General features: G+C 43.8%; 1 non-coding gene and 2 pseudogenes across 1 annotated transcript; all 3 read left to right on the plus strand.

The window, feature by feature from the left end:
- The first annotated feature begins 3,599 nt into the window (after positions 1-3,599).
- Positions 3,600-3,772, plus strand: LOC122341167 (annotated as a pseudogene).
- Positions 3,773-3,905: 133 nt separating this feature from the next.
- On the plus strand, positions 3,906-4,069 carry LOC122341166. The gene has a single exon (XR_006250436.1). It is a non-coding gene; the product is annotated as a U1 spliceosomal RNA (small nuclear RNA).
- A 16,087-nt stretch (positions 4,070-20,156) lies between these two features.
- On the plus strand, positions 20,157-21,111 carry LOC122341149 (annotated as a pseudogene).
- The last annotated feature ends 4,340 nt before the right edge of the window (positions 21,112-25,451 follow it).

A 25,451-nucleotide genomic window follows, 5' to 3' on the forward strand; every position in this document is an offset into this window, starting at 1 on the left:
CTCAAAATGGCTGCCCCACTGAGCGAAGGTTTTGGCGGGAATTTCATACTCCCAGAGGGCCTCAGGGATTGGACAGAAGGAAGGAGGTGGGGCAGCTACAGCGGCAGAGTCAACCACTAGTGCTAGACATGGAGAGGAAGTTTTATATATGGAAAAGGAGGAGGAGGAGACGGAGGAGACGGAGGAGACGGAGGAGACGGAGACGGAGACGGAGACGGAGGAGACGGAGGAGACGGAGAAGACGGAGAAGACGGAGAAGACGGAGAAGACGGAGACTGTTTCCTCATTGGAGACAGTCTCGGATGGGTTGGAGGAATATAGTGGGAGTGAAACAGAGTGTTCACTCCAAAATGCTCAGGTGCAAAAAAGACCTGCGGGACCTCCCTTGGTTAAAACAGAGGAGAAAAAAGCTAGGGCTGCACACCAGCCACATAGTTCCAGCTCGGAAGATCTGGAGCGTATGTGGCCCCTAGGTTCCCCAAATGAGGCTTCCTTTCTGCACGTTAAGCTGAGATCATCGTCGCCAAAAGAACCACAAGAGGCTCTCTCTGTGGCCTCTGAGGCATCAAGCATTTGCATTCCTGATCCCAGTTGCTCTGGAGAAAAGGAAAAGCAACTGCTACAAGAGATAACATGATTTTAAACATATTTTTGTAGTCTTTTGTGGTCCGCAGTTTTAAAATGACCTTTTTTTTAACCATACTGCTCATGGCTCTCACAATCTCTACCCTCAATGTGAGAAGTGTGAAGAGCAAAACAAGAGCACAGAGTGTGTTCGATTTTTTTAAATGTTTTAAATCAGTTTTTACTTCAAGAATATGGTCTGCCCTTTTTATCAAAGCTCTGGACCCCGGGGCCTTCCATTTGGAGTGGATCCAATTTTAACAAAAATGACGGTGTTGCTATCTTAATAAACAACCCCAACATTTTGGTGAAGGGCTGCACTGTGGTGAGGGACGGGCGGGTGTTTTTAGCAAATCTGACTTTTTTAGGTAAGGATTTTAATGTTTTAAATGTGTATGGTTTTACAGGGAAAAATGATAGGTATGACCTTTTAGAAGACCTGCAGCCCCACATAGTAGGTAGGGCCCCCCTGGTCGTAGCAGGGGATTTTAACTGTGTTTTAGCTAAATCAGACAGAAAGAGGGTTGGGGAGGATTTTAAAGTTGACAAAACATCCGTTTTACTACAAAATCTAGTCAGAGATTTTAGCTTAGTTGACTGTTTTAAAATCTTGCATCAAAGAGAGGAGGGCTTCACCTGGTTCAGTGGTGATGGTACCAGAGCCTCTCGAATTGACTATGTGTTTACAAGGGACTACCCGCCGTCTGATGCTACATTAACCCCCCTTTTCTTTTCTGATCACATGATGCTGTCTTGCACCCTCTCACTGCCCGCGGGTGTGACGGTAGGGGGAGGGCTGTTGAACTGTTCCCTTTTAGAGGATGAGGAATTAGTTAGCGAATACAGGGAACAGTTCAGCCAATGGCAGACCCTCCAAGACTTTTACGATACACAAGCACAGTGGTGGGAAATGGTGAAGTCCCAAGGAGCAGATGGACTTCCCCTAGAGTTTTATCTGAAATTTTGAGATGTTTTAGCACACGATTTATTGGCAGTTTTTAATGACTTTGAGACTCTCGACAGACTTCCAGACAGTTTTAGAATAGGGATAGTGTCCTTACTGTACAAAAAAGGAGACAAGACTGACTTAGGAAATTGGAGACCAATTACTCTTTTAAACGTAGATTGCAAACCTTTTAGCAAAATTTTAGCAACACGCATGTCAACTGTTTTAGAGGACATGATTCACCCAGATCAAGCTTGTGCCGTGCCCTGAAGAAAGATAACAGACAAGCCTAGTGCTGATTAGAGATGCCATCTGTTATGCGAGAGACATAAACATGCGGCTAGTAGTTCTAAATTTAGACTTTGAAAAAGCTTTTGACAGAGTCTCGCACCAGTACCTCTTTCAGGTATTGCAAAAAATGGGGTTTCCAGAAAGATTTATAGCTTGGGTGGGGCTGCTGTATAAGGGTCTAGTCAGCAAAATTCTCGTAAATGGGCATCTGTCTGTCATAAATGGACTGACTGCGACCTGTGTTTTATACATGGACGACATAACTCTTTTAGCCACGGACTATTTATCAGTACGAAGAGCATTGGACTTAACTGACTGGTACGGTTGGGCCTCGCGCGCCAAGCTCAACAGAAACAAGTCCGAAGCCCAGCACTTCGGACCGTGGGACAATGTGGACACAGGTGGACTTGATTTGGCTTTTAAAGATGACGATTTAAAAGTTTGAGGTGTTAAATTTGATAAAGAGGGTGGAGGACGGGGAAACTGGACTGACATGCTAGGGAGCGCCTAAAGCGAGAGGTGGTAAAGAAAAGGCCGGCAAATGGAGGAAAAGGTCTCCCAGACCCCCACCTGTTCTTAGGCAGCCACATCACTGCACTGCACATCAGCTACGCCATGAACCCATCCAAAGAAAGCAAGACGGCTGCAATGACGCGTTTTTGGATGGGGTCCTACTTGAGAACGATAAAGATTTTACCCATCGATTTAAAAGCCCCTGTGTCTTTTAACCTTCCCAAGGAATATTGTTTTATCAAAAAGTTTTTAAAGAAATATATTTTAGAAACACAAGATGTCACCATTTTAACTAACCACAAGCATCTCGTCTCTCTTGTGCAGGATCAGGAACCGGTGAGTCCAGTTCCAGGTCTCACTTTAAGTGAGGCAAAAGAAGTTTGGAGGAACACTGCTCACCCTGCTCTCCAGAATAGGCACAAAGATTTGTCATGGATGGTGGCTCACGAGATCCTCCCGGTCAGGGCAGTCATGCACTCCACAGGCATGGCCAAAAACCGTCACTGCCCTCGGTCCGGATGCAATTCCCCGGAGACCGTCCGACACCTGCTCTGGGAGTGCGGCGCTGCGCAGGACCTGTGGGCCAAGACTGGCCCTCTGTATTTCCCGTGCCTACCAGCGGGTGGGGCCCAGTTAGGGTACCAGCTCACCATCCTTGGTGTGGGCCGAGGCTTGAAGGATCTGACCACACAAGAATTTACCTCGCTCTGGCTCACCCTCAATGTCATCAAGGATGCCATCTGGGCCACCAGAAACCTGCTGGTGGGGAAGCGAGTTACGGTATCCCTCCATGCATGCGAGCTAAAGGTAACATCAATGCTGCAGTGGTACTGGGCGACGAGAGGAGAGGAGAGGGGATCTCCGCTGAGCCGTTAAAGTTACATCCCACAACCTCATTCTGGAGAGTAAGGTGAAGCCTGAGTTGATAAGGACTCACACCCGGTCTTGCACAATAGATGACTTGTAAAGACTTCTTGTTTTATGAAATGGAATTTTTATTTATTTATACCATTCATGGTACTTGTTGGTCATATATTTTTTTCTGTACACTCTTTAACACACAAATAGAGTTTTAAAAGGAAAACAAGCAAACACACTGGTATTACTTGCTTGGTTTTAACAAATATTGTTTTTTAAAACCAAGTGTAATTATTTTATTGATTATTGGCTTGTTTTAAAAGTGTGATTGAAAAAATGTGTATGGAAAAAAGCAAATGGTGACAATAAAACTGTTAAAAAAAGAAAACTGTTCTTATCAGTTTAATATCTGATACGTTCCCTACCCGGGGACTGCATATTAAATTGATTTTTGGATCACGGAGCTGGAGCCGGGGCTTGCTCCGCCCACTCCACGCATCGGCCTGGTATTGCAGTGTTTCCAGGAACGGTGTGCTTATTGAAGTTGCAAAACAAAGCAGATGATCTTTCTCTCCTTGTTTTTCTGGGTGCCATCCCTTGGGGCGTTTGAGGTTACCATTGAAGAGGATGGCAGAGAGGGAAATGGATCCTCAGACTGGCCGCCTAGTCTTTCATACTTACCTGGCAGGCGAGACACCATGATCAAGTAGGTGGTTCACCAAGGGCGAGGCTCAACCATTGCACTCTGGTTGCGCTGACCCCTGCGAATTCCCCAAATGTTGGAATCTTGACTGCATAATTTATGGTAGTGGAGGACTGTGTTTGCGCTCTCCCCTGAAACAAACTGGTGGATCAAAGCAGATGATCTTTCTCTCCTTGTTTTTCTTTTGTAGTGTTTGTTGTTTGATTCTCTGACTTCTTTTAGGTTTAGAGTCTGAAGCCATCTTCTCTCTTTGTGCCTCTCATAGCCAGTTTAGTAACCTTTTTTATTCAAGGAGGTCGAAGGAAAGCTCCTGGATATGTCCCGCATGGGCGTTTCCAGAAAGCTTGTCCAGCCAGACCTTACATTTTAAGCCAGAGAATCTGAACTGCTTTTCTCGGACGCTTTTCCACTCAACCATGGTAACCCTGGAGGAAATTTTTAAGTGTTTAAAACCTAAGTCCAGACATCCAGGCGCTTCATCTAGCCGATCTTGGACACGATAGGTGTTACTTCCTGGACTCTTTCCCACTCGACCCCCACCACCCTGGAGGAAATTTTTAAACGTTCAAAACCTAAATCAAAACATCCAGGAGCTTCATCTAGCCGATGTTGGTCGGGTTAAGTGCGACTTCTCCGAGAAGTCGGCTTTCCCACTCGACCATGGTAACCCTGGAAGAAGTTTGTAAGCGTTCAAAACCTAAGTCCAGACATCCAGGTGCTTCATCCAGCCGATATTGGCAGAGTTAGGTACGACTTCTCGAACGACTTTTTCACTCGACCCTCGCCACCCTGGATGAAACTTTTAAGCATTCAAAACCTAACCGCAGACATCCAGGCGCTTCATCCAGCCGAACTTGGAAGGTTTCCCACTCGACCATGGTAAACCTGGAACGAAGTTTTAAGCATTCAAAACCTAAGTGCACATATCCAAGTGATTCATCCAGGTGATATTGGCCGGGTTAAGTGCGACTTCTCAGACACTTTCCCACTTGACCATGGTTAACCCTGGAGGAAATTTTTAAGCTTTTAAAACCTAAGTCCAGACATCCAGGCGCTTCATCTAGCTGATCTTGGCCGTGATAGGTGCAACTTTTTGGACTCTTTCCCACTCGACCCCCATCACACTGGAGGAAATTTTTAAGCGTTAAAAACCTAAATCCAGAAATCCAGGCGCTTCATCCAGCCGATGTTGGCCGGAGTAAGTTTGACTTCTCGGACGCTTTCCCACTCGACCATGGTAACCATGGATAAAAATTTTTAAACGTTTAAAACCTAAGTCCAGACATCCAGGCGCTTCATCCAGCCGATGTTGGCAGAGTTAGGTACGACTTCTCAAACGACTTTTTCACTCGACCCTCGCCACCCTGGATGAAACTTTTAAGCATTCAAAACCTAACCGCAGACATCCAGGCGCTTCATCCAGCCGAACTTGGAAGGTTTCCCACTCGACCATGGTAAACCTGGAACGAAGTTTTAAGCATTCAAAACCTAAGTGCACATATCCAAGTGATTCATCCAGGTGATATTGGCCAAGTTAGGTGCGACTTCTCGGACGACTTTTTCACTCGATCCCCGCCACCCTGGATGAAATTTTTAAGCATTCAAAACCTAAGTCCAGACATCCAGGCGCTTCGTCCAGCCGATATTGGCCGAGTTAGGTGCGACTACTTGGATGGTTTACCACTCGACCATGGTAAACCTGAAACTAATTTTTAAGCATTTAAAATCTAAGTCCAGACATCCAGGCGCTTCATCCAGCCGATATTGGCCGGGTTAAGTACGACTTCTCAGACACTTTCCCATTCGACCATGGTAACCCTAGAAGAAACTTTTAAACGCTCAAAACCTGAGCCCAAACATCCAGGCGCTTCATCCAGATGATATTGCGATAAGTGCGACTTCTCCGAAAATTTCCCACTCTACCAAGGTAACCCTGGAAGAAATTTTTAAGTCCACACATCCAGGCGCTTCATCCAGATGATATTGGCTGGGTTAAGTTCGACTTCTCTGACGCTGTCCCACTCGACCATGGTAACCCTGGAGGAAATTTTTAAGTCCACACATCCAGGCGATATTGGCCAAGTTAGGTGCGACTTCTCAGACGACTTTTTCACTCGATCCCCTGCAACCCTGAAGTAAACTTTTAAGCGCTCAAAACCTAAGACCAATCATCCAGGCGCTTCATCCAGGAGATATTGGTTGGGTTAAATGCGACTTCTCGGACGCTTTTCCACTCGCTCATGGTAACGCTGGAGGAAATTTTTAAGTCCACACATCCAGGCGATATTGGCCAAGTTAGGTGCGACTTCTCAGACGACTTTTTCACTCGATCCCCACCACCCTGGATGAAATTTTTAAGCATTCAAAACCTAACCCCAGACATCCAGGCGCTTCATCCAGGCTTTGGGTCTTCTCGGACACTTTCCCACTTGACCATGGTAACCCTGGACGAAATTTTAAAGCATTCAAAACCTATGTCCAGAAATCCAGGCGCTTCATCCAGCCGATATTGGCCAAGTTAGGTGTGACTTCTCGGACGACTTTTTCACTCGATACCCACCACCCTGGATGAAATTTTTAAGCGTTTAAAACCTAAGTCCAGACATCCAGGCGCTTCATCCAGGCGATATTGGCCGGGTGAAGTGCGACTGTCTTGGACACTTTACCATTCCACCATGGTAATCCTGGCAAATTTTTTTAAGCGTTTAAAACCTAAGTCCAGACATCCAGGCGCTTCATCCAGCCGATCTTGGCCGTGATAGATGCTACTTCCTGGACTCTTTCCCACTCGACCCCCACCACCCTGGAGGAAATCTTTAAACGTTCAATACCTAACTCCAAACATCCAGGAGCTTCATCCAACCGATCTTGGCCAGGTTGAGTGCAACTTCTCGAAGGCTTTCCCACTCGACCATGGTAACCCCGGAAGACATTTGTAAGCATTTAAAACCTAAACCCAGACATCCAGGCTCACAGACTAACCCCATAACAGTGACAAATCACTGGGCATGATATTATTATGTAAAGTCCTGGGCCCACAGACTCACCCCATTACTATAACACTTTTATGGGCGTGATCTTGGCAGGGTTAAGTGCGACTTCTCGGAGGCTTTCCCACTCGACCATGGTAACCCTGGAGGAAATTTTTAAGCGTTTAAAACCTAAGTCCACCTATCCAAGCGCTTCATCCAGGTGATATTGGCCGGGTTAAGTGCGACTTTCTTGGACGCTTTCCCACTCGACCATGGTAACCCTGGAGGAAATTTTTAAGCGTTTAAAATCTAAGTCCAGACATCCAGGCGATTCATCCAGCCAATATTAGCCAAGTTAGGTGGGACTTCTCGGACTACTTTTTCACTCGATCCCCGCCACCCTGGATGAAATTTTTAAGCATTCAAAACCTAAGTCCAGACATCCAGGCGCTTCATCCAGCCGATATTAGCCAAGTTATGTGCGACTTCTCGGACGACTTTTTCACTCGACCATGGTAACCCTGGATGAAATTTTTAAGCATTCAAAACGTAACCCCATACATCCAGGTGCTTCACCCAGGCGATATTGGCCGGGTTAAGTGCGATTTTTCGGCTGCTTTCCCACTCGACCATGGTAAGCCTGGAGGAAGTTTTTAAGCATTCAAAACCTAAGTCCAGACATCCAGGCGCTTCGTCCAGCCGTTATTGGCCGAGTTAGGTGCGACTTCTCAGACACTTTCCCACTTGACCATGGTTACCTTGGAGCAAATTTTTAAGTCCACACATCCAGGCGATATTGTATTATCGTTACAGCCCATGAAGTCCGGGTTACATGCGACTTCTCGGACACACACATTTATGAACCCCCCGTGTCTGGATTTCAATTTTACACAGGGCAATGGCTCACAGACTAACCCCATCACAATAACACTTATTTGGGCGTGAATTTATTCAAAAAAGACCCTGGATGAACGTTTTACAAAGGACATGGACTCACAGACTAAGCCCATCACAATAACACTTTACTCGGCATGATTTTATTCTATAAAAGCCCTGGGTGACAGTTTTACACAGGGCCTGGAGTCACAGACTAACCCCATTACAATAACACTTTTTTGGGCGTGATTTTATTTTATAAAGGCCCAGGATGACAGTTTTCTATAAGGCCTGGGTTCACAGACTAACCCCATTACAATAACACTTTTATGGGCATGATTTTATTCAAAAAAGACCCTGGATGACAGTTTTCTATAAGGCCTGTGTTCACAGACTAGCCCAACACAGTCACACTTTTATGGGCATGATTTTATTTAATAAAGGCCCTGGATGACAGTTTTCTATAAGGCCTGCGCTCACAGACTAACCCCTTTACAATAACACTTTTATGGGCATGATTTTTTTTAATAAAGACCCTGGATGACAGTTTTCTACACGGTCTGCCTTCACAGACTAACCCAACACAGTAACGCTTTATTGGGCATTAGTTTATACAAAACAGACCCTGGATGACAGTTTTCTATAAGGCCTGGGTTCACAGACTAACCCCATTACAATAACGCTTTATTGGGCATGATTTTATTCTATAAAGGCCCTGGGTGACAGTTTTCCACAGGGCCTGGGGTCACAGACTAACCTCATCACAATAACACTTTATTGGGCATGATTTTATTCAAAAAAGACCCTGGATAACAGTTTTCTATAAGGCCTGAGCTCACAGACTAACCCGACACACTAACGCTTTATCAGGCATGATTTTATTAAAAAAGACCCTGGAAGACAGTTTTCTATAAGGCCTGGATTCACAGACTAACCCAACACAATAGCGTTTTATTGGGCATGATTTTAATCTATAAAGGCCCCGGGTGACAGTTTTCCACAGGGCTTGGAGTCACAGACTAACCCCATTACAATAACACTTATTTGGGCATGATTTTATTCAAAAAAGGCCCTGGATGACAGTTTTCTATAAGGCCTGGTGTCACAGACTAACCCCATTACAATAACACTTTTATGGCCATGATTTTATTCAATAAAGGCCCTGGATGACAGTTTTCTACAAGGTCTACGTTCACAGACTAACCCAACACAGTAATGCTTTATAGGGCATGATTTTATTCAAAAAAGACAGTGGATGAACATTTTCCACGAGGCCCGTGCTCACAGACTCGCCCCGTTAAAGCAGCGACGCGCAAGGCACAAATTTTTTCTAAAAAGTTTTTAGACAAAAAAAATAATTAAAGTTGACGTAAAAGTTGCTTCTGGGTAAACGACCACCTCTGGGGTCGCGGTAAAATTAAGTTAAGTGTGATTTCTCGGACGCTTTCCCACTCGACCCTCGCCACCCTGGAGGAAATTTTTAAACATTCAAAGCCTACGTCCAGACTTCCTAAGTCCATATGTATTCTACAGGACTTACCTTTATTTAACAAACTGTACCTGTACTCTAAATCTCTTACCTTTAGTCAACATACGTGACCTGTATTCTAGAGGACTTATCTTCATTCAACTAACCTTACTTGTACTCTAAAAAAACTTACCTTTACTCAACAAACTGTACCTGTATTCTGCAGGACTTACCTTTAGTCAACAGACCAAATCATTACACTAATTCAGTTCACACGGAAACACCAATAAAATAAAATTGAGTATCCTTCTATGTTCTAGAAGTTCAGTAAATGTGAGAATAAAGAATATATGCGTGTTATAGGTTCATGTTAATGAATTTATGATATTGGTCATTTTAAAATGGAATGTTAATGATTTAGAAATTTAGAAAGCCTATAGGATAATAAAATAAATACCCGATGTATTTTAATAGAATTATTTCGAAGCTACATCCACAAGTCCTTACAACAAATAGAGTTTCTGAGTGAATCTGTAGTACATTTTACTGTAGACTGATTTTAATATGAAATACAAACGTCAATATATGTTGTTTTAGGGCAAATACTTTTAAATAAATAAATGTATTAGCTCTATATTAGTTTGTCCTAATTTCCAACAATACATTATGAAACTCTACTAAAATGAATATTAACCGCAAAAATGTCAACAACATAAAACGACCACTAGATGGCAGCGTACAAAAGGTCTCTGGGGTCACCATCACAAACCACAACACAGACATAAACAAGGTCTGTGTCTTTCAAAGTCAATTCATTTTCATTGTGTTTAGTATTGTAAGAGCGAGGATCCTTAGAGACAAGTCAATAAATCAAGCAATTTCCATAATTACAAGCAGAAAACTCTTGCTGAGCTCCATTGTGTTTTAATGCAGCTCAGTTTATTTTATTTATTTTTTAATGCACACTGGTTTGATCATATCAGCAAACTTCACTATAGGGACATTTGTAATGACAGACAAAATAGCTTACACCCCATATTAAAAGTGACAATAGCTTACCAAATAATAATACAATTTATGCTCATTTTTAACAGATGGTCACCAGACAAGAATAGCTAGACTTCCTTTTTAGTCCTTCCCTTTCTTTTCATTTTGTTTTTGTTGCCGAACTGCAACACATGCTTTTCTTACATACATTTTTGTCATGTTTCCGGAAAAAAATATCTAGAAATCAAAATTATTGCTTCATTTTAAGAAAAAGTGAGTCAAAATTAAGTGAGAGATTTTGCTTGAAAATCCCTCTAATTTAAGAATTTTTTTATATTTTGGCTGGAAAAATGCAAACAAATCGAAATAAGAACAGCAGTTTTTTTGCAGTGTAGTTCATACAGTAGCATATTTTATGATGGCCTATATATATATATATATATATATATATATATATATATATATAGATGAATAAGAAGTATTAAAATAACTGAAATCTGAAATAGTATTTTACAATTGAAACTAAAACAGCGAATCATACGTTCAAATGATTCGTTCAAAAGACTGATTCATTCGGGAGTCTGTTCTTAATGAGTGTCTAACTGAATCATTGACTCGTTCGTTTAAAAACGCACATTCATGCATAAACAAAACTCATTTAAAACTATTTTCTTTGACGAAGCAGAGCAAAATCATGAAAAAGTGTTGCAGTCATACAATGTAAGTCATTTAATATCAGCGTCGTTTATTGAACTGTTGTATGAAATCTTGCAAATTAAACTCATTTAATTGTCATTAAAAGCTGTTTTTAAAATAGTTAAATAATTAAAATTAAGAAGAAGACTTTTATTTCAGACGGAGATCAGCGGATTTTCTTGGAGAAGAGTTTTAAACTGTTATTTGTTTTATAACTAAGCTTATTTCTGCAGTTGTGTCTTGTATTGTTATTGTATTTCATTTAATTTTCTTTTTTTCTCCCTATTTTGAGGAGTTTGGAGGAGGTCGTCAATGGCTCACTCGGACGAAAGACGAGGTATGTTTTTTAATTGATTATTTTAGGATATTTATTATTGGTATGTGCATTGTTTGACAGCTTGTTCAACCTGTTATATTGAAGTTAAGTGATGCGTGTCTTGTTCCACGTGACAGATAAACTGTGCTAAATATGTTTTGATTATTGACTGTTAATAAAACAGTATGAAGTATTGTAAGTGTGTAATATTTCAGCCTCGGGCCGCTCCAGATCCAGGAGCGCTGGTATCTCTCAGACGGCTGCTCAGGAGGATGGGAGACGAGGCTCTGGTGATTGTGACCCAGAGCAGCCCCTGAGCCAAGAGCTACCAGGATACATTGAGCCTCTGCCTTCTGACCTGGCTGTTTCTGTGTCCACAGATCAGCCTCACAGGAAGAGGAAGCGGCAGAGCGGCGGCCGGGAGGATGAAGGGCCGTCCACCTCCAACACAAGACCAGCCAAACGCTCCCGCAGAGGTCAGGATTATCAAAGATGTCATGACTCAGTTATTAATAGAAAATGTTCTGTTTATACATGTTCTTGTGCATTTCAGAAGCGTATGCCAAGGGCCCATTGCTGGGCCGAGGTGGATTCGGCTCGGTGCATGCTGGGATACGCAGGTCCGACAGACTGCCAGTAAGACGTTTCCTTCCTTGCCTCATTCAAACAGCTTTTAGATCTGGCGATATCAGTGAATGCGTGATTTCCTGCGGTTTATCTGTTCACAGGTTGCCATCAAGTACGTTTGCAAAAGCGGGACGCCTGAGAAGCTGAAAGTGGTGAGTTGAAGGTGAATCTGTTGTGAATCTGCATTCAGCTCTGGATGTAACGGATCTTTGGTCTCTGCAGGAAGGTCAGGGTCTGCTGCCGCTGGAGGTGGCGTTGATGACCCTGGTCAATTCGGCTCCTGCCTGCCCAAAGAAAGTCCTGCTGCAGCTGATCACGGCGCTGAAACACTGCGAGAGCCGCGGACTCCTGCACCGGGACGTCAAACCGGAGAACCTGCTGTTCCCTATCAAAAGCTACTCTCGATGCTGCGCTGAATGCGCTAATGAGAACGTCTTTTGTTCGACCGGTTGTTGAAGCACGTGTGTCAAACACGCCAAAGTTTGGCTTATATAACCTCGGTCAGGTGACGTCACCTGATCATGAACACCTGGAGGTTATAAATAGATGTGACGCGGAAACATCCTCAGGTCTTTTGTCTTCAAGGACCGCATTGTGTGTGAGTGTGTGTGAGGAAGAAGAAGAAAAATAAATAAATAAATAAATAACTAAATAAAAAGTATATATAAAATATATATAAAAGAAAAGAAAAAAATAATATGACGCATCAGGAAGGGAGATGCTTGCCTCCGTGCCAGAGGCAGCTCTCCGAGGACGATCGTCATAACTTTTGTTTCGAGTGCTTGGGGAAAGCACGCGATCCTCGGGCTCGAGGGGCGAGTGCGCAGCACTGTGATCTGTTTTCCATCAAGGTGCTTCGCGCTCGCCTGCGCTTTTTAAAGGAAGATCGAGTGGATCGCGTGCCGATCGGCTGAGCGCGCGTGAGATGGACCAGCCCCTTTCTCGCCGGATCGCGAAGCCCTCGCGTCCGTTTCTATCGCGCCCGGCGCTTCTTCTGAACGGACCGAGGAGACTTCATCTCTTGCTTCTGGGAAGCAGAAAGTGCCACCACAGAGCGCTCCTCCCGCGACAATAAATCGTATGAGGAGCTACTCGAGGTGGTAACTCATGCAGTCGAAAGATTACATCTAGACTGGCCCCAGGAGCGAGAGAACCCCAAGCGCTTGAAACTAGACGACAGATTTCTGTCGGGTGGCTGGGGAGGGCCTCAGCGACGGTCTCTCCCCTCTATTGACGCGATCTCCACGAGGAGTTGGTGCGCTCGTGGAGTAAGCCTTATTCGTCCCGTGTCTTCGTGCCATCGACGTCGATTTATTCGACTATCGTGGATGCTAAGGCACGGGGCTACTCGATGATGCCCCAGGTGGAAGAGACGCTTGCGGGCTACCTCTCCCCTGGAACTTCATCGTCCCTAAAAAAAACGACCCTCCCCACCAAGCCGTGCCGTATGACATCTTCGCTGGTGGGGAAAGCTTTTCAGGCAGCGGGTCAGGCTGGTGCTTCCCTGCACACCATGGCGGTCCTGCAGACGTACCAGGCTGACCTGCTGAAGGACTTGAGCACAGGCGGGTCCATCGATGAAGAGGCGTTTTTAGAGCTGCGCCGAGCCACAGATCTGTCTCTCCGTGCGACCAAGCAGACGGCCCGTGCCATCGGCCGTTTTATGGCTGCTATGGTGTCCACGGAGAGACATCTGTGGCTCAACCTCACGGGCATCAAGAACAAAGACCGCAGCATCCTCCTTGATGCCCCTGTCTCGCCTTCCGGCCTATTTGGCGACTCAGTTAATGCCGTCGCCACTAGGTTTCGGGAGGCGAAACGCTATGAGGAAGCGTTTGTGAGGTTTCTTCCCCGCCGTGCTCAAGAGTCGGGACCGGGTCCGGTTCCTTTGAGGCGTGACGCACAGAAGGACAGTGTGGCGAGCCGAGCACCCCCTCGTAGAGACTGGGGTGCGGCTCGCCGCGCTTCACAGTCCGCCTCAAGGAGACCGGACCTGCGGAGCATAATCACCGCAAAAAAAGAAGCCCTGATGCTGGTGCACTCAGCACCGTGGGGGTGCCTCCCCCCGGGGAGGGGCGCGAAAAATTCCTCCTTCCCGGCACCCTCAGGAAGCCATTGTTCAATCTCCGCCGCCACTGGTGTTTCTGGGAGCAACGGTTTCCAACGAAACGTTGGATGTTCGGTCGCCTCCTGCCACGTTTCAGGACGCCGAACATCTAACAACCCCCCAACCAAACGAAGTGTAAAAATTAGTGCCCCTTTCAGAGAAGCTGGCAGCGTGGAAGCTTCTGCCAAATATCTCCCCATGGGTCCAAAAGACCATAGAAAGAGGATACAGGATTCAGTTCGCATATCGTCCTCCGCGTTTCAACGGCGTGATTTTCACTTCCGTGAAACCGGAACGAGCGCATTTGTTGATACAGGAGTTGCAAACTCTGCTGGACAAAGGGGCCATAGAACGTGTTCCTCTACCAGACAGACAGTCAGGCTATTACAGCCGGTATTTTCTCGTTCCCAAGAAAGATGGGGGGCTGCGTCCAATTTTAGATCTTCGAGGATTGAACCATCACCTCAGAACATACAAGTTCAAGATGTTAACAATAAAAATGATTGTTTCTCAAATCCAACCGGCGATTGGTTTGTGACAATCGATCTAAAGGACATATTCTCACATAGAAATATTGCCACAACACAGGAAGTTCCTGAGGTTCGCTTTCGGGGGCGAAGCTTACCAGTATCGGGTTCTTCCTTTCGGCCTAGCATTGTCACCCCGCACATACACAAAATGCATGGATGCAGCTCTGGCTCCTTTACGACTCTAGGGCATCCGCATTCTAAATTACATAGACGACTGGCTGATTCTGGCTCAGTCTCAAGAGCTTGCGCTTCGACATCGGGATGTCGTCCTAGCTCATCTCGGATCGCTGGGGTTGAGACTCAACGCCAAGAAAAGCGTTCTCTCCCCTGTTCAGAGGACAACATATTTGGGGGTCGTATGGGATTCGACCACGATGCAGGCACAGCTGTCTCCTGCACGCCTCGAATCTATTCTGAACACCCTAAAGAGCATCAAGCTAGGCCAGAAAGTCACTCTTCATCACTTTCAGAGAGTTCTAGGTCTCATGGCAGCTGCTTCCACAGTGATACCTTTGGGCCTCCTGCACATGAGATCGTTTCAGTTGTGGCTCAGAGCCAGGGGATTTCATCCAAGGGCCAATCCCCAGAGGCAAATAAGGGTTACGCGTCGAGGGCTTCGCACCTATCTATGTGGTTCAGACCCGGTTTCTGACCTTGGGTCCCACTCTAGGTCCGTGTTGTCGTCGCAAGATGCTAACGACAGACGCATCCCTCACGGGTTGGGGAGCGGTCTTAGATGGCCGCCCAGCCCAAGGGATCTGGAGAGGTCATCTTCTCGAATGGCACATCAATTGCCTCGAAATGAAGGCTGTATTTCTGGCCCTGAAATACTTCCTCCAGCAGTTGAGAGGCTACCATGTCTTAGTGCGGGTGGACAACACGGCAGTAGTCTCTTACATAAATCGCCAGGACGGACTGCGGTCGCGCCGCTTGAACGAGCTAGCGCAGCAGGTTCTGCTTTGGGCGCAGGACAAGTTCCTGTCCTCAGGGCGATTTATATTCCCGGTCACATGAACAGGGGAGCAGACTTGCTGTCCAGACAAGCTGTGACACATGGGGAATGGAAACTCCACCCCGAAGTAGTCAGTCAAATCTGGGAAAGGTCTTACGAAGCAGAGGTGGACCTCTTTGCTTCACAGGAGACAGCACAATGTCCCCTCTACTTCTCTCTGACTCATCCAGCTCCCCTGGGTCTGGACGCGATGGCCCATGTGTGGCCCAGAATGCGTCTTTACGCATTTCCTCCGATTGCTCTGCTCCCCGGAGTCCTAGCCAAGGTCCGTCAACAGGGGTCTCGCCTCTTACTCATAGCGCCCCGTTGGCCAACCAGAATATGGTTCTCAGATCTAATATCTCTCCTCGACGGCTCGCCGTGGGCGATTCCGGTGAGGAGGGACCTTCTCTCTCAGGCACAGGGGACAATATTTCATCCCCGTCCCGAGCTCTGGAATCTTCACGTCTGGCCCCTGAGAGGTGCCCCAAGTGATGCTGGCCTTTCAGCCAATGTAATAGAGACTATTCTTAGCGCTAGGGCTCCCTCCACTAGAAGAACATATGCCATGAAATGGCGCATCTTCCCAGTTCACTGCCAGATTGTTTCAGTGCTAGAGTTTCTGCAAGAGAAAATGTCCTCAGGCACACGTCCTAATACTCTCAGAACTTACGTGGCCGCCATTTCGGCTTGCCATGCTCTGATTGAAGGGGCTTCCGTAGGGAAACACCCTCTAGTTGTTCGCTTCATTCGAGGAGCTAAGAGGTTGAGGCCGCCCACTAGGGCGACTGTTCCTTCATGGGATCTAGCTATAGTGCTTGAGGGCTTGGTGGACACCCCTTTCGAACCACTAGAGTCAGCGCCTGTCAGGTTTCTGACCCTAAAAATGGTTTTTCTAACAGCTATTACTTCTCTGAAGAGAATTGGGGATTTGCAGGCTCTGTCAGTCTCGCCATCCTGCCTAGATTTTGCCCCTGGGCTGGTAAAAGCTATTTTGCATCCTCACCCTAGTTATCTTCCGAAAGTTCCATTCTCGACTGTAAATCCGGTCATCCTTGAAGCCTTCTGCCCTCCGCCATTCATGACACCGGAGCAGGAGAAACTTCCCTTACTGTGTCCAGTACGTGCTCTCCAGATCTACGTCCACCGCACTAGCCAGTGGCGTAAGTCAGAGCAGCTTTTCGTATGCTATGGTGGCCGCAACCGGGGGGCGGCTGCCACTAGACAGACTATGTCACACTGGGTGAGAGATGCTATTGCCCTAGCCTATGAGGCGCGTGGTCAAACTTCGCCTCTAGGAGTTAGAGCTCATTCAACCAGAGGGGTTGCATCGTCGATGGCTTTAGCAAGAGGCGCGCCCTTGCAGCAAGTCTGTGATGCGGCAGGTTGGTCCTCTCCGCACACATTTGTTAGATTTTATAGTTTGGATGTCCATGCTACTCCGGGTTCGCATGTCCTTGAGTCGACATCCCAGAGTAATGTCTGAGACCTCTTCAGTGTTGCGCGCACACACTACACAACGCTGGGGGTCCAGACACTCCTAGTGCGGCGGCGTTGGTATTCTCGTTCCCATTAGCGCATTCAGCGCAGCATCGAGTAGCTTTTGATAGGGAACGTCTCGGGTTACTTGACTGTAACCCTGTTCCCTGAAAAAGCGGGAACGAGATGCTGCGCCTCAATGCCGCACTGTGGGCGTGACTGGACGTCCTTTCAGACAAAAATTTGACCTGAGGATGTTTCCGCGTCACATCTATTTATAACCTCCAGGTGTTCATGATCAGGTGACGTCACCTGACAGAGGTTATATAAGCCAAACTTTGGCGTGTTTGACACACGTGCTTCAACAACCGGTCGAACAAAAGACGTTCTCATTAGCGCATTCAGCGCAGCATCTCGTTCTCGCTTTTTCAGGGAACAGGGTTACAGTCAAGTAACCCGAGACGATCTCCACTGAGTCACACAACATCAAGTTGCTGGACTTTGGCTGTGGAGATCTGCTGCAAGACTCAGCCTACCGACACTTTGCAGGTTGCTTTGATCTCACTGCAGTGATGTGTTTGTGAACAGCAAAGGGAAGATTTTGATCGGACGTTTGTGGTCTTGTTGTGTCTCTCAGGCACTTTTGAATACGCCCCTTCTGAGTGGTTTCGGCAGCACCGCTATCACGCAGGACCGGCTACGGTTTGGTCGGTCGGGGTGACGCTCTACAGCATCCTGTGCGGCTGTTTCCCCTTCAGAGGAGCATGGAAGGTCACCTCCAGAAGCAGACTGCGCTTCCCTAGAGAGCTGTCTACAGGCAAGAGACAGACGTCACGTCCAGATCCAGGTGAAGCGTGTGCTTTTGTGTTGCTGAAGACTGTGTTGTGTGTAACAGAGTGCCGTCAGCTGATTCGCTGGTGTCTCAGTGCATCAGCATCAGACCGGCCCAGTTTAGAGGACATTGAGAGCCACCCCTGGTTAAACTGAACAGGTGTAAGGCCAGTGACACACACTTTCTGAATCACAGCAGAGTCACGGCTGGATTGTGTCGTTGGGATCAGTCTAGATCAATGCTTTCGACTGTTTGTATAGGGAGAGCAGGAGTGACACAGGAAGTGCGGAGAACTGCTTCCTGGTCACCTTCAGTCCGTGAGGGGCTCTGTGTGGATCTTGGAGGAGCTGAACACACAGCACCAGCAGAAACCAGAGCCTGAGATCAGATAGAGATTGGGGTTTTTTAGCTAAAGCGCGTTTTTCAGAATGAGAGTAGAGAAAAGGGAGAAATGGGACATTGTGTAAATAAGAGGAACAGACCGAGGCACTAGACACTAAATTGTACATATAATTCATATTTATTCATGTTTAGATGTAATAGATTTTTAGTAGGAGTCTGTGCTGTCTAAAACCTTGCTTGTGGTTTTATAAATTAATTTTGTCATATAATGAAATGTAACTTCAATTATACATTTAGTGTAAATATATTTGAATAAAGCCTGTACGTTTGCAGATGATTGCAGTGTCTTTTAGTGGACAGAGGGTTAATGTGTGTATTGTTTGTTATGTTACACTTTAAGCGGTACATTCTGCTATTTCTAAGGATTATGACAGGAACACAGTGAATTATGATAATACTGTATATTATACCTTTTAGTGCAAATACACTCTTAGAAATAAAAGTACAAAAGCTGTCACTGGGGCGGTAGATTTTTAAAAGGGACATGTTTGTACCTAAAGGGTCCATTTTGGTAGCTTGAAAGGTACATATTAGTTCTTAAAGGTACATATTTGAACCTATGTCACGGTGTGGTTTGCGAGAAGGAGCACTCAATGAGTAAAATGAACTAAAACAGTTTTAATCTTCTAAAAACGAACAAAATAGCAATATAGTTGCAAGCAGGCAGGACAAAAAGACCACACACATTAAAGACGAGAACTGACGATTAAACAGAAGCAAACTGGAACTTAAATACACACAGGAATTGACTAAATTAACAAGACACAGCTGAAGACAATTAGACAATTAATAGAAAGGAGGTGACACTGAACACATGGGAGAAGACAAAACAACAACAAAAGAGTCCACACGTGTGACAACCTAATAGGTACAAAAGTGTATTTTTTTAAAAATGTATCGCCCAGTGACAGCTTTTGTTTCATAGCCTTTATTTCTGAGTGTGTATGAAATACAAATAGAAAAAAACAGCAGGTTTGAAATGATCTGACATTATTTGCTCATTGAGCAGTAAACTGTGTAACTCCTGAAGTGTTAAGGTTTCTTTTAAAACACTTCAATTAATAAATGTGCTGGCCTCACAAAGAAGGTCAGAAAGGTAACCTTATCCCTGACTTGCTAAACCCTCATTAAACCCACTTGTTAAAACCCTTTACAGCAGGAATCCCATTCCAGAGCTGAAGAAATTACTAAATTCCTCTGAATTCTGATATTTTTGTGTTAATATCAGGCAATTGTTTTGGAGTTTATCACAATTCTGTTTTTGATGCATGTGTCAGTGTTGTGAGGAAGTCATGGTGCAAGAGTTTATGGAGAATATTATATGGCAACATATATCTCGCTCTTTAAGTACGGTCAGTTTAATTCCGTCAGTTTCCCTGAAGAAAGAAAGAGTAAAGAAAGGAATAAAAGAAGGACAGAAAGAGAGAGAAAGAGAATCTGCGGCTGTCGGAAGTACATCTATTTATAGATATGTATTTGCCTTCAGGTATTTATAAACAAAAATAGGCATGAAATAATGTTTTCTAAATCATTAAAATGTGAAAATTGACTGGAACAAAAAGTATCAGAGGAAAATAGAAATTATGTGTTTATAGCATTTTTAATTAAGGCGTAGTACAAGACTTCTTTGTCGTACAAATAATTGTCGAAAGCAAAAACATTTAGTAGAAAAATCTGACGTGAAGAAAAAATAAATTTTTTTTGGAATGAGCAGTTTTGAGCGGGATTCTGGTTGAGAAGCACTTCACTAAAATGTACCATATCTGTGGAATGTGGTAGCATTGCCACCTACTGAGCGGTTCATTGTTACCTGTATTTATATAGCGCTTTTAACAATACAGATTGTGTCAAAGCACTTAAGAGTATCAAACAGGAGAATAGAGTGTCAGTAAAGTAAAATGTAGTATCTGTGCAGTCAAATGACAATAATAGCTGGAAATGAATGTAAATGTTTGTATATTGTCTGGTTTTCACAGAAAGGAGGCGACAGATGTGAAAGACACCGCTGAGATGGTGAAGGAGGCCTTGCAGCAGGCTGAGCGCGCCCAGAGTTCAGTGACCGAGGCTCTGAAACAGGCCAGCGCTGACATCAAGGGAATGCAAAACCTGCTGGTCTCCGTAAGTCTACATTTCTAGCCATTTGTTCCAAAGGGGTCCGTTTTAGCCATTCTTTAGTCATTAGTAATTTGGAATTGATCTTTGAAGCAATTTGTGACTCTTTTGTTTAAAATGCGTTGGACTTGGAGCTAAAACTGAGTAACACCACTCGAAGGCTGCTGAAGTTGGAAAGCGAAGTAGCTTTGCTGAAAGAAAAGGCACTCAACACCTCCACCAGCGCCAACAGCACAGAGAAAGAGGCGGACAGCATCAAGGCACTTGCTGAGCAGCTCAAAAAGGTGCATGAATCACCTGGATATGATACGTCATCTCTGCTAAGAAGTCTTGTGGGTTTGTAACCTATACTATACATGACTGTTTATGCAGGATCTGGATTCAGAGCTGAAGGACAAGTACAGTAGTGTCGAGGAGGCGATCACACAGAAAGCAGAAGGAGTGGCAGAGGCCAACAAAAGAGCAGAGAAACTCCAACAGGAAGCCAAAACTCTGCTGCTACAGGCCAGCGACAAACTCCAGCTGCTAAAAAGTATGTCAGTAACGCATCTCTAATTAAAGCATTAGAAGAGAACCATCACAAAACATTAACTTTTTAAATGTTCTCGCTTAAAAGAGCAATATGTCTGTGTTTTTCAGATCTTGAGAAGAACTATGATGAAGATCGGAAGCTGCTGGAGGACAAGGCCAATGAACAGGTGGATCTGGAGAAGGCTGTGAAAGAACTGCTTCAGGAGATCAGTCACAAAGTCACCCCATCTACAGCACCTGACTGTTTTAACACTACTACTGACTGCTTTAGGAACATTTATTAAATTGCCCTCTACGTCAAATCCCTGAGAAAGTTTTGTGAGTTTTACCCATACTTTCTGATCACTGTGTGGAAGGGTGTTACACACTCTTATGAACACGAGAGAACGTGATTTGGATTTTAAAACATAGCAGACCAAAGAGTGAATGTAGGATATGCCCAACATAACTATGAGACTGCAATTGCATTGACCTCATTGTTTCAATTTTAGATTAGAGTTAAAAAGTAAAATAATATAAATGTGGTTTTTAAAAAAAACGTTTTTGTTTACAGATACTTGGACCAACTTGTGAATACCATGAAAGTTCAAGCAGAATAAACTCAAGTGTGAAACTGACATTGTTATTGTGTAAATGTCTCAAATCAAGGAAATCAATCAATCTGAGGAAACCTTAAAATATGCAAACAACACTGTAAATGCAATAAGATTAATCTGAGAAGGGATATCCAAAGGAACAAAAGGACTTCAAAAAGACTCCTTTTGGGTCTCTGAAAGTGTTCCAGCCAGGTGTGACCCTGGAGCACACCAAAAGGTTTTTACAATTACATTTGGGATCTCTTTGTCTGGTCTTTGAGTATATAAGGAAAGTGACAAAACACAACAAGGCGCGCTTCTGTAGCCAGATCGGCCCCTAGTGTGGTGTGTGTTCGCATACCCCACACTATGTACTTTTTAAAGACCAGGTATAATGACCTTTTAAGTTTGTTTTATTTTGTTTTGTGTTATTTTTGTACTGCTGATCAGTTTTGCAAATGTTTATCAATTATACCAATTTGGAATCTATTCTTGCCTGGCAAAATAAATGTTAATCTCGGTTAACTTATAATATTGTCTCTGACTAAGACCTGGACTAGCCCAGATGTGTCGTGAGTCTGTTCTGGCCAAACAAGGTCTCTAAGCGACCTAGACTCCTAACGAACGATAAGTCGAAACTAGGAAATATTATAGTTAATTAATGATCCAAATTTAATCACAACTAGAGGGATCAGCAGTTACATTTTAATAAATATGTATAAAATCACGAAAGATTGGAGTCAGATAAAATTATGTATAAGGTCAGTACTATAATTGAAAAAACCAAAAGATTAATAAATAGTAGTGATTTTTAACGAGATGCACAGAAAAGACCGAACACGCATTGACCTTCGACCAGGGCCTCTGGACTCCGTTCTGCAGGAAAAGGGGGACCCTTACAACACTGAAGACTTGTGTATTGTGAAAAAAAATCACTCTTTATTCCAAAATATTTTTGCATTGTTTATTTTCAGTTGTTGGTTTTATTGCTGGAAAATGACACTGATATGGCCGGGGATCATGGCTGTAGACTGGAGCTGGACCTGTCCTGAATCAATGAGGCTCACAGACTGATCTAAACGATCCAGATAAAGATCTGTTACCTATTCTCAATTGCCCTGTGTATCATCAGTCTTGGGCTACAGCTCTGACATTGTTCTTGTGCTCTTGTGGACTTGCTTCTGAATCAGACACCAGTCGTGTTGTGTTTGTTACTACGTTACAGCTGTGTTATTTAAACTGACACCAGAAGTGTTCAGCTGGGATTAGGCTTTATGAAGAACAGTCAAGTTCTTCCACACTGACTCAATCAATCATTTCTTATTTAAACTTGCTTTATACACAGAGGCATTGTCATGTTAGAGTCCTGTCCATAAATCTGTATCCACAATTCCCTAGAACATCATTGTATGCTTTAACATTACGATTTGCATTATAATAATGAATACATACTAAATTTAATAATAAAAATATAAAGATACATTTACATTTGTGTTTACATGCATTTACTTCTGTCTTTATATATCTCTTTAGACTGCTTTTAGACACATTAAAAAATATTTTTTTTGCCACGTTACTGTTTACTGCAATAAGTGGTGCAGGACTTTACCTGTACTCTACAGAACTTACCTGCACTCTTCAACACTAACCTGTACTCAACAAACATTAACTGTACTCTACAACACTTACCTTTATTCAACAAAACTTACCTGTATTCTGCAAGACTTGCCTTTAGTCAACAAACCGTACCTCTACTCTAAAACACTTGCCTGTATTTAACAAACCTTACCTGTACTCTACAGGACTTACCTGTACTGTACAACACTTACCTTTACTCAACAGACCTAATCTGTACTCTAAAACGCTTACCTGTGTTTAACAAACCTTACCTGTATTCTACAGGACTACCTCTCAACAACTCTACCTGGACTCTAAAACAATTACCTTTAGTCAATAAACCCTTCCTGCACTCCAAAACACCTACTTTTATTCAACAAACCGTACCTGTATTCTGCAGGACTTACCTTTATTCAACAAACCTTACCTTTATTCTGCAAGACTTGCTTTTAGTCAACAAACCTTACCTGTATTCTACAGGATTTACCTGTTTTCTAAATCACTTACATTCATTCAACAAACCTTACCTGTATTCTACTGGACTTACCTTTAATCAACAAACCTTACCTGTATTCTACAGGACTTACCTGTTTTCTAAGTCACTTACATTCATTCAACAAACCTTACCTGTATTCTACTGGACTTACCTTTACTCAACAAACCTTACCTGTATTCTGCAGGACTTACCTTTATTCAACTAACCTTACTTGTACTCTAAAAAAACTTACCTTTACTCAACAAACTGTACCTGCATTCCAAAACACTTACCCTCATTTAACAAACCCTACCTGTATTCTGCAGGACTTACCTTTAGTCAACAGACCTAATCTTTAAGCTAAAACATTTACTTTTAGTCAAGAAACCTTACCTGTACTCTACAAGACTTACCTTTATTCTGCAGGAGTTATCTTTAGTAAACAAACTGTACCTGTACTCTAAAACACTTACCTTTATTCAACAAACTTTAACTGTATTCTACAGGACTTACTTTTAGTCAACTAACCTTACTTGTACTCTAAAACACTTACCTTTAGTCAACAAGCCTTACATGTATTCTACAGGACTTACCTCTTTTCTAAATCACTTACCTTCATTCAACAAACCTTACCTGTATTCTATAGGACTTACCTTTAGTCAAATCAAATCAAATTCAAAATGTATTCGTCACATTCACAGACATACGTAGTACGACATGTAGTGAAATGCTTTGGGCCATCATCCCATCCACATACAGATACAAGATGGGGGTACACATGATGGGATGACAGAAATAAGGAAGTACAGCATTTACATGAGGAGAGGTGAGGCGAGAAAAAAAAGCCAAACCCAGACTGTGCTCCTAAGGGACCACAGTGTGGTAACGGGAAAAAAAACATCTCAGCAATAGAAGCACATAGTTTAGACACTTTGACAACATGTAAGACAAGGTAAAGTCTCTGGGTTATTGGGATCCTCCACTGGCGAGCAGTCATCCTTCTCTGGCAGCCGTCAATGCAGTGCTTGATCCAGACCCGTCTGCCAGGCAGGCGGAAAGGTGGGGGTGAGGAGTGCGAGAGCGTCTTCACTGCCGTGATCTACCGGGGGAGTTGTTTTTCCAGCAGTGGCCTTGGCCGATGCCAGTGCATGGTAGAGGGAGTCGAAACCAGATAGGAATGGAATTTGTTTAGGCTTGGTGCGAGTAGTCGTAAGTAATTTACGCCAACTACTCTATTGTCCCTTCTGGTCCCCGAATTGATCCATTTTTCGATGCAAAGCCTCGAGCTTCCCCAAGATGTTATCCAAAGAGCGGTTTACAACCACAGTCTGAGTCCCGACAGCTCTGCCCACCGCTTCAATTATTCCAGGCAGCTTTGTGGGGCTGTGGACAGCTGCCCTCTGCCCAGCTGCCCTGCCTTGAAGTTTGCTTTTATGCTGCAATACCTTTTTCTAATTATTTTTCTTAAATACTGACCCCAAAACACTTGCGCGTTTACTCTTTGATGTTAATGGAAAGACGCTAAGCCCTAATTTGTGTTTCCTTTATACTGCAGATGTTTTTTAATCACAACCTATATTACATTTGAATTTATTCAGCCATGTAAGAAGCACCACAAAGTTTTGAATAAGGGAAAAATTAAATAAAAATGTATGTTGCGTCTTCGAGTTTCATAAACGGATATTCAAAACACTAATAAATGTGATTTGGCTCTAATTCAGTTCACACGGAAACACCGATAAAATAAAATTGAGTATCCTTCTATGTTCTAGAAGTTCAGTAAATGTGAGAATAAAGAATATATGCGTGTTATAGGTTCATGTTAATGAATTTATGATATTGGTAATTTTAAAATGGAATGTTAATGATTTAGAAATTTAGAAAGCCTATAGGATAATAAAATAAATACCCGATGTATTTTAA

The sequence above is a fragment of the Puntigrus tetrazona genome, unplaced genomic scaffold (assembly GCF_018831695.1).
Source record: "Puntigrus tetrazona isolate hp1 unplaced genomic scaffold, ASM1883169v1 S000001140, whole genome shotgun sequence".
NCBI classification, from domain to species: domain Eukaryota; kingdom Metazoa; phylum Chordata; class Actinopteri; order Cypriniformes; family Cyprinidae; genus Puntigrus; species Puntigrus tetrazona.